Source organism: Galeopterus variegatus, unplaced genomic scaffold (genome assembly GCF_000696425.1).
Source record: "Galeopterus variegatus unplaced genomic scaffold, G_variegatus-3.0.2 Scaffold2151, whole genome shotgun sequence".
Taxonomy (NCBI): domain Eukaryota; kingdom Metazoa; phylum Chordata; class Mammalia; order Dermoptera; family Cynocephalidae; genus Galeopterus; species Galeopterus variegatus.
Window position 1 is genome coordinate 264,474 of NW_007728262.1, and position 9,044 is coordinate 273,517.

Genomic DNA, 9,044 nt, shown 5'->3' on the forward strand with positions numbered 1-9,044 from the left:
CCCAAGTGAGCCACGGGCCAGCCCCAAGTCACCCTCTTAATAGTCACAGTGGCGGACAAGTTTCTAATACATAAAACTTGGGGAACACAATTCAAGCTTCAGTGAGTTTTGGGGGGACATTATTCAATCCACTACAGGGAGGAAGGAGACAAGGAATACAGTCTACTTTTTTCACATTTCTCAGTGGGACTGGCCCTAACATCACAGACAATGACATTTTATTTATTTACTTTTAAGATTTAAGGATTCCACATTTTGTTTTATTTTGAAACAATCATAAATTTATAGAAAATAGATAACAGAGAATGTTTTTGTTATGAACCATTTAAAAATATGTTGCTCACCTGATGCTCTGTTGTCTCCAAACATTTTAGTGTATATTTACCACAAATAAATACAGTCTGCTATATAACCACATTACAATCTTCATACTTAGATCCCAGTGAGGTTTCACCAATTATCCCAATAATGTCCTTTATGGCCAAAGTATTCTGATTCAGAATCACATGTTGCATTTAATTTGAATGTAGGTGGAAACAGTTTAACTGTACTTCTGAACTTTTATAACTTATGTCTCTTTGGTATTTTTTGGTGTAGAACAGTTCTTCAGCCTTTCTTTGACTTTATGACCTTGACAGTTCTAAAGATTAGAGCCATGGATATGTCTAATATTTCCGCATAATTGAATTCAGTTATAAATATTTGGCAGGAATATCACAGAAATGATATTGTGTTCATTTCCTCCTATCATGTGGCTCATGATTTGATTTTTCCCCGACCTATGATGTTCATTTTGATTATTATATTTTATAATATTTTTTTAATGTCTGCCAGTCTTCTCCACTTTAATGTTAACTTTTTTCCTTTTATAATTAATAAGTATTATGTGGGGAGGCACTTTGAAACTATATATATCCTATTTTAATCAAAATTTTACTTATTAATTTATATTTGTATAAAGCCATGGTTTCCTATTTTAGTGAGTAGACTATAATCTGTTGCTATTGTTTTTTACTTTGATGTTCAGATTGGTTCTAATTTAACTAGTGGGAGCCCCTTCAAGCTGGCTTCTTCCTGTAACTTGTTCTGGTCATCTTTATTATGCCCCAGCCATAGGACCTAGCACTGAGCCTTACATATGCTATTCGCTCAGTAAATATTCATTGAATACCTAGAAAGAAGGGTAATAAGCAAATTTTTCTTTCCAGATTCTTCCTTCCATTATTACTCATCTGCTCACTCCCCAACTCCTCCACAGTGACCTCAGCTTTTATAATTCACTTCTCTGTACTTCAGCTTCAGGTATAATAAAGAACTGGCTGTGGCCCAAAAGTGATGTCATTTTATGCATCAATATTTTAATTATATCATTTTCCACTTTCATTACTAAGTTCTACCCATTCCTCACAATTCAGCTTAGCTGTCATGCTCTCCAAGAAGTCTCCCCTGACCCTCGTCACCCATCCCCAGGCTGAGCTAAGTGCTATAAATATGGGCTCCAATAGTACCTTCAAATATCTAATAATGAAATTGCCACAGTACATGGAAATTGGCCACTTTAGTTGTTTACTTGTAGGCTGTAAGCTCTTTGAGGCTTCTATCTTTATATTTACAAACACTTGCACAGGTTTAATAAATGTTTATTTGGTAAGTGGGAGAATGAAAGAATAAACAAACTTATCATATTCCTTTTTTGTTCTAGTTTTTATCTCTTTAATTTACCTGTTTGTCCGGTCAGCTGATCACCCATATATATATATTTAATTTCCTCACCTAATTTTAGGCCGGTAAGTGGGAGAATGAAAGAATAAACAAACTTATCATATTCCTTTTTTGTTCTAGTTTTTATCTCTTTAATTTACTTGTTTGTCCGGTCAGCTGATCACCCATATATATATATTTAATTTCCTCACCTAATTTTAGGCAGAAACAATTTTTATTATCTTAAAAAACAAATGAACAAAAACCTCTTGGCCATCAAACAGAAATCAGAAATGAAAAATGTCAAAAATGGCAAAAACTGAGTTCTGCTTACTCATCTAGCCAAAAATTATCACTTTCTAATTTCTTATGATTGATATTCAATAAACAACTTTCTGCCAAGGCCCTCTACAACAGAGTCACATTGTAAACATCACTTTTTCACAAACACATGTATTATTTATATCTATTCTTTTTTCTCCCTGAGAAGATACAAAGGAGGTCCTGCTGACTTTCTCTATCAGGTCTGCTCCTTTCTATTTTTACAGACTCTGTCTTTAATCACTTTCAATTTAGTTTGCTCAAGTCGCATCAAAGGAGTAATTCAGTATACTCAAAATTAAGCAAACAAGAAATTCCTATTTCTTTCTAAAGGGATTCAAATTATACACAATCTACAATTTGTAGCCTGGCTTTTAAGGCTATTCATCTCACACTCACCTCTACCAGCACTCTCCATCTTATTTCCTCTATCTAAGAAAACACATTTCCTTGTACTTTCAGATATGCATTTAGCATTGAAGCCAAGGAAATATACTTTCAGTATACTATAGAAAATTTGCAAATTTCTTCATTGTTGTCTTTGTACATGTGTTAGAGCTTTGCAATTTTCTTTGTGCCATGATTCATCTTTCGAATCCCTGTTTACTTCTCTCACCTCTAACAAAATTTTCTTAATTATCTCCAGGTCATATTAATTGCTCCTGTATCATACAATCTTTCAACATTTGGATTTTACGTGAAGTAAGAATATTTTAATCTTTATTTATATGTTGCTCTAAAAAGTGTTCTAAAAGATCTTCACATGTGCACTCTTAGATCACTGAAAACAGATGTACTATTCTACCCTACCAGGTTTAATCTAGCCGCACTTTCATATAAGATGATGTCTTAATAGGTGCTGTTGACTTATTTTCTTACATCTAAGGGTACTTGATAAATGCTCTGAATTAAATTAAATTGAATTGGCTGCTCATCTTCAATAAACTATTTACAAGTAGTAATGAAATAAAGGAAACAGTAAATTTAAATTAGAGTTAGTGTTTAAAGCTAATAATATTTCCAGTAATCCTACCCAGCTTCTAACATTTGCATGAAGCTTTATTATATATATGCTAATGTTTCTTCTACTTTTCATCTCTCCCCCCAACCCACTCCCAATACCACCAAACATCCATAGGAAGAAAACCCAAAACAAATTGAAAGGTATACTATAGAATATCAAAAGTTTCACATTAGTCCCAGTGCTCATTTTTATTTATGTATCTGGTATGATGGCATCATATTAATATTCTTTACATTTGCAGCTTTATTTATGGCCTCCCTATAACAAAGGATAATACCTTAATTTATATCATAAAGTTTAGAAAATTTACTTATCTAGACAATTTAGCAATAAGAAACAATAAAAGAAAATGCCATAGTAAATGCTTCTTCCCATTCTATATAGGTTAATGAAAAATTCTTTTTCTTGGAATATTACATAAAAATTAATTATGTAAAAAATGTTATTTTGAATAAAAATTTTTGTATATTATATTCACTTTTATGTTATTTCTTTTAAAGAACAAACCAGAAATATCGAACCTGCTAAAATATTTAGTTAATGGATAAGACAAACTAGATTAAAATTTTAAACAATAACGTACAGGATCAGCAGGTCCACAGAATTCTCGAAATGTCTTTGTAAGATCATTCTGTTGAATCTCGAGTGCTACGCAGGGGCCAGAATACATTTCTGTCACCATCTCCTATGATATGTAATATAAAACACTTAAATGAATTTTACAATCTTTATCCCTCCTCTTTTAGTTATGCATTATCCCACTAATCTCAAAATGTTAAAGTCATTTTTGACTTCTTCCCCACCTGCATCCCACACACTAAGCAGTTTCCAAATTCTGTCCATTTTTCCTGCAAAAAAAATTTTTTAGATATGTTGCCTCATCTCCATTCCTACCACTATCAACATTTTAAGGTAATGCTTTACCATCTGACACTTTCATTATTTGAAATTATCTTCCACTATATCTTCCTTTCAAAGGTCTCTCTCTCATGGAACATAACAATGTTGTCAAATTAACATTCCTAAAAATATAAATTTCAAAGTTTTTCTCCTGAAGAATCTTTTAAAAATCATAATGCATTCTAGCGATAACAGGGACCAAATTTATTCTTCTATATTAAACATCTTGAGAGAAAAGAAACAAATTAGGTTAGCATATAATGGTTCCATCTTACTACCTGGAGGTGGTTTCCAGACCATCTGACAGGTAGACAAAACACAACAGAGCCCAATGTTCTCACTGAGTTGAGGAGAAAGACTGAAGTGCAGTGAAGTCGATGGAGTCAGAATTTTCAGGGCAGAATACCGAAGAGAGAAGAGGAGCTATACAGAGAATAAAGATATAGGATCTGCCAAGAAGTTCACATGAGTCTTTGGCTAAGAATCTGTGGTATGTATAGGGAAAATGACCTGAGGCTGGGGAAAGAATCACCAGAAAACATTGGACAAAACAACTCAGAGAGAAAACACAAGGCATAGAAGAATTTGTGTTTCTATCAGCCAGAGTGGAAAGCCCTCATATGATACATGGATTATCAGGTAGAGTCCTCAGAAGGATATTACACCACAGTAGTTGGCCTAAATTAGCCCTAGATTATGAGATACTCTGTATCCATCCTACAAAGTTTAAGAGCAAGCCTCAAAAGGATCAAACTAATTCCAAGTAACTTAACTAAGTGCCAGAACAAAGTCAAACACAATTTAAAGTACAACAGTATCTACCATGTAACACTGCAAATTTTACAATATCCAGCATCCAGTAAAAAATTACCAGGCATGAAAAGAAGTAGAAAAATATGAATCATCACAAGAACACTCAATAGAGACAGATCCAGCAATTACAGAGATAATATAATTAATACAAGAATGTCAAAACAGCTATTATAAATAAGCTCCATGTGTTTACATTATAGAAGAAAGATGGACATGATGAAGGAAAAAAAAGCAAAGATATTAAAAAGACCCAAATGAAACTTAACAGAGATGAAATCTAAGACATCTGAATTAAAAAAACACTGGATTGGATGAACAAGATAAGACACTGCAGAAAAGCAAATGAATTTGAAGACATTCAATAGAAACTATTCAGAAGTAATAATAGAGAGAAAAAAGAAGGAAGTAAAATAAAAAAAAATGATCTGTGGAACAATGTCAAGCTGTCTAATATATGTATAATTGTATTCTCAGAAAAGAAGGTAATGAACAGAAAAATATTTCAAGAAATATTTTCTAAAAGCTTTCCAAATTAGATGAAACCCATAAACCTACAAATCCAACAAAACTCAAAAAGAATAAATGTAAAGAAAAGTACAGTAGGGCACATCATAACCAAATTAGCAAAAAACGAAAGCAAAAAAACCTTAAAAACAGCCAGAGGGGAAAAAAAGGCATATTACATAACAGCAGAACAAAGATAAGGATGACAACAACGATTAAAAACAAACAAACAAGCCCACCCCCAAAACAAAAACCTGTCCATCTAAATTCTATGCCCAGGTAAGAAAATATTTTTCAGAAATGGATTAAAAAATAAAGACATTTTTATGCACACAAGAGCTGAGAAAATTCACCACAAGCAGTCTTAGACCATGAGAAATGTTAAAGGAAGTTCTTCAGGCAAAAGAAAAAAAAAAAAAAATCAGACAAAAATATGCATCCACACAAAACAATGGTAAACACGTGCGTAAACATAAAATACATTTTTTTTCTTTTTTAGTTGCTTTGAAAGATGACTGATTGTTTAAAGCAAAAATATCAACAGTGTTTTGTAGGATTTATAACATAGAATTAAAATGTATGATAACAATAGCACATAGGAAGGGAAAATAGGAAGTATATTATTTTAGGATTCTTAACTCTATATATGAAGTGGTATAATAAAAAAATATGATCAAAGAAAAATGCTGTTCACAGTGTCTGGAACACTCAATAAATCTTTTTTTCTCCCCTTTGAATAGGAAAGAATACTTTATGCAGAAATGAAAATAAATATAAAGACTTTGAGAGAGAAATGCAGTTGGGATACATGGAGATCAGAAAGAGGGCCAGGAGCTGGGTGAGACTATAGGGAAATAATAAGAGATAAGGCCAGATAACATAGGGCCATATAAGCCATCTTAGTGACTTTGGAGGATTTATGATATACAACACCAAAGTGAAATAATTTATTACAGAACATATTTAAATATCAATCCAAACTCAGTCATCTTACCAAACAGAAATGACAGGAGTTAAAAGAGGAGGGAAAGGACTTCATAATTAATATGGTACATATAATCCTACTCATTGAAATCCCTAACTGTATTCCCCAAAGTCTATTGGCTATTTCACAAAGGTCATATGTAATTGATCTTTAATGGATAATCATGTTGAGTCTGATTTCTGCCTCATGATATTGAAGTACTGCCTACACATAAATGTCAAGAGCCAAGTTTTCAGCAGAAGTAGAAGGCATCAACACACTTTCCAAAAAAGAGAAGTGAATTTTGTCTGCCTTTCTCTCTCTCTCCCTTGCTCCCTCTCGCCATTTTTCTTCCCCTCCCTTCCTTCTTTTTCTTCCTCCCTTCTTCCCTTCTTTGTCTCTGTCTCTCTATCTCTCACTCAGTCACTTTTAGTGTTAATACCATTAAAAATACAGATATACAGGGCTGCTCAAAATCCAGAAAATGGAAAGAAAAAAAACGTGTTGAACAAAGAACTTCATCAAAAGCAAAATGTGTTCCTCAAAAAGCTGACTCAGAATTTTTAAGTCACCCTAGTTTTTTAATTAAGTAGTAAATTTTTTAAACAAAAAAGAACCTGTGTGTATCCTTTACAACTGCCGTCCTTAGATAGTTGCATGGGAGATCATTTGATTTAATTTCTATACTTATAGGAATATAAGCTCCATGAATGTAAGCAGTGTACTTTTTTGTTTATCACCGATTATCTGGCATGTAGTAGATACACAATATATATGTGTTGAATAAATGAATCATGACAACACTATGAATAGGAACTATCACCTTTTTATGACTGCAAATGTTGAGACAGGAAATGTAAGTATAAATGATCAACATGGAATCTATCTGCCAAAGAATTTTGTCAGATTAAGTAATAATAAAAACAACAACAATAATAGCAGCTAATATTTACTAAGAACTCTCAATATGTGAGACTGCTTTTGTTTTGTTTTTATTTTATCATTATGCAATGTAAACATTTTTTGTGGCCTTTTATCCTCCCCTCCCTCTTCCTTTACCACCTCTGGTCGTCTCAGTTTGTGAGACTGCTTTACATAATTTATTTCATTTAATTCTCACAACAATCTCATAAAGTAGGTAGTAGAATTATCCCCATTTTATAGATGGGTTAATCAAGGCTTAAAGAAGGTAAATAACTTGTCTACTGTCATGCAACTGGAGGATTCGGGATTTGAACTTAGCATCAGATTGCACAGCAAAAAAAGAAAAAGAAAAGAAAAAAGGAAATTGAGTTTATGAAGTTGAAGCTGCAAGGTGCAAGCTGGTTGCAATGAATTTTGGGAGAAATGAAAAGTCTATAGTTTGAAGCAAATAATGTGGGAAATCTTAAAGTAGGGTATTTACGAAACAACACATGGTACAATAATGTCAGCAATACTGTCATTTTTTTGACACTATATGTACATTTAAGATGATCATTTCATACCCCTATACCTTAAATTTAGAACAATGAAATGGTACCACTATGTAACTTTTAAAAAGAACTTTTAAAACACCAGATACTGCATACCATTCATAAAGATACTTTTACTTCAATAAACTATTACTGTGACAAAAACATTATTACTTATGTTTGGGGAAATTTTTTAAGGAGATAATTTTTCTTTGTTTAAATAAAATTTTATGTCATATAAACACAGTAACATCTCATAAGGTCACCTGGATGTTGATATATTCTGGTTCATATATCCAGCACATTCTCTCATTAACAGACTGTACAAGCTAATTATGATTTGATATATTTGTTTTAAGCTGAATGGGGTGTTTTAAGCTGAATAAATAATCATAAACACTACTAAAAATTACTTCCCAAACTAATAATTACTCTGAAATAAGGTAGTTTTTTCTTTCCAAACGGACCATATATTCTTTGTTCTAGGAAGACTTTTTTATTATTATTACAAGATTTAAATAGGAAGTATACTGAGTATCTCACTCACGAGATTACACAGAGGAAAGGATATCAACACCAACAATTCTTGGCTGTCCCACTGTTAAGGTATCATACTGCTACTGTCATCCAAATTACTGATTTCTTAGGGGAAATGACACATCCACCCAACTATATTCTTATCTTTACCTTCAGAATCCCAAGATCAAAAAACCCTAAGGGTAAATGTATATGACACAAGCATATGTGATATTTTAAAGTACAATATAGTAGACATTAAAAGTCAGAGATGAATTTTATTTTTAAAGTTGTTTTCCAAAGGTAAATATAGCCCACCTCAAGTATATACATAAAACATTAATGCTCTCAACTACTATTTGTTACCAATCTCAATACTTCGTGATGTGGTATGAGAATATAACTGAGGATCAAGGTTGCTGTGAGATGTCTCCATGAATTTATCTTATATATAATTAAACTGTACTATCATGTGAATTAACAAAGGTAGTTGCCACTAACCATGTCTTTAAAAGTCAAATTGAATAAATAAAAGGTAAAATATAATAGAAAGATTTAAGAAATGAAAAAGTTGTCATTGGTTGAACAAATGATGTTAAGAACACATTTAAAAATTTTTTCCATTTAAGAATAGAATAGGCATAACTCTAAAATGAAGAAGCTGTTAAGATTAACCTTTGATAAGCTACAACAAAAGGAAAAAAACCACTCTGGTCTTTTTTTTTTTTTTGTCTTTTGTCTTTTTCCGTGTCCGGCAATGGATCGCAACCCTCAGTGTTGCCCCCGTACCGGACCGGGGACCGGCAACGGGATTGCAACCCTCGGCGTTGCTCCTGCGCCTCGCTCA

At 32.5% G+C, this 9,044-nt stretch overlaps 1 long non-coding RNA gene across 1 annotated transcript in view; it reads right to left on the minus strand.

Annotated features, from left to right (window-relative positions):
• Positions 1–3,634: 3,634 nt before the first annotated feature.
• LOC103596957 overlaps positions 3,635–9,044 on the minus strand; it is a 9,735-nt gene continuing 4,325 nt past the window's right edge. Inside the window, exon 3 of the long non-coding RNA XR_551073.1 lies at positions 3,635–3,731. This is a non-coding gene — a long non-coding RNA (uncharacterized LOC103596957). The remainder of the gene's footprint in view (positions 3,732–9,044) is intronic.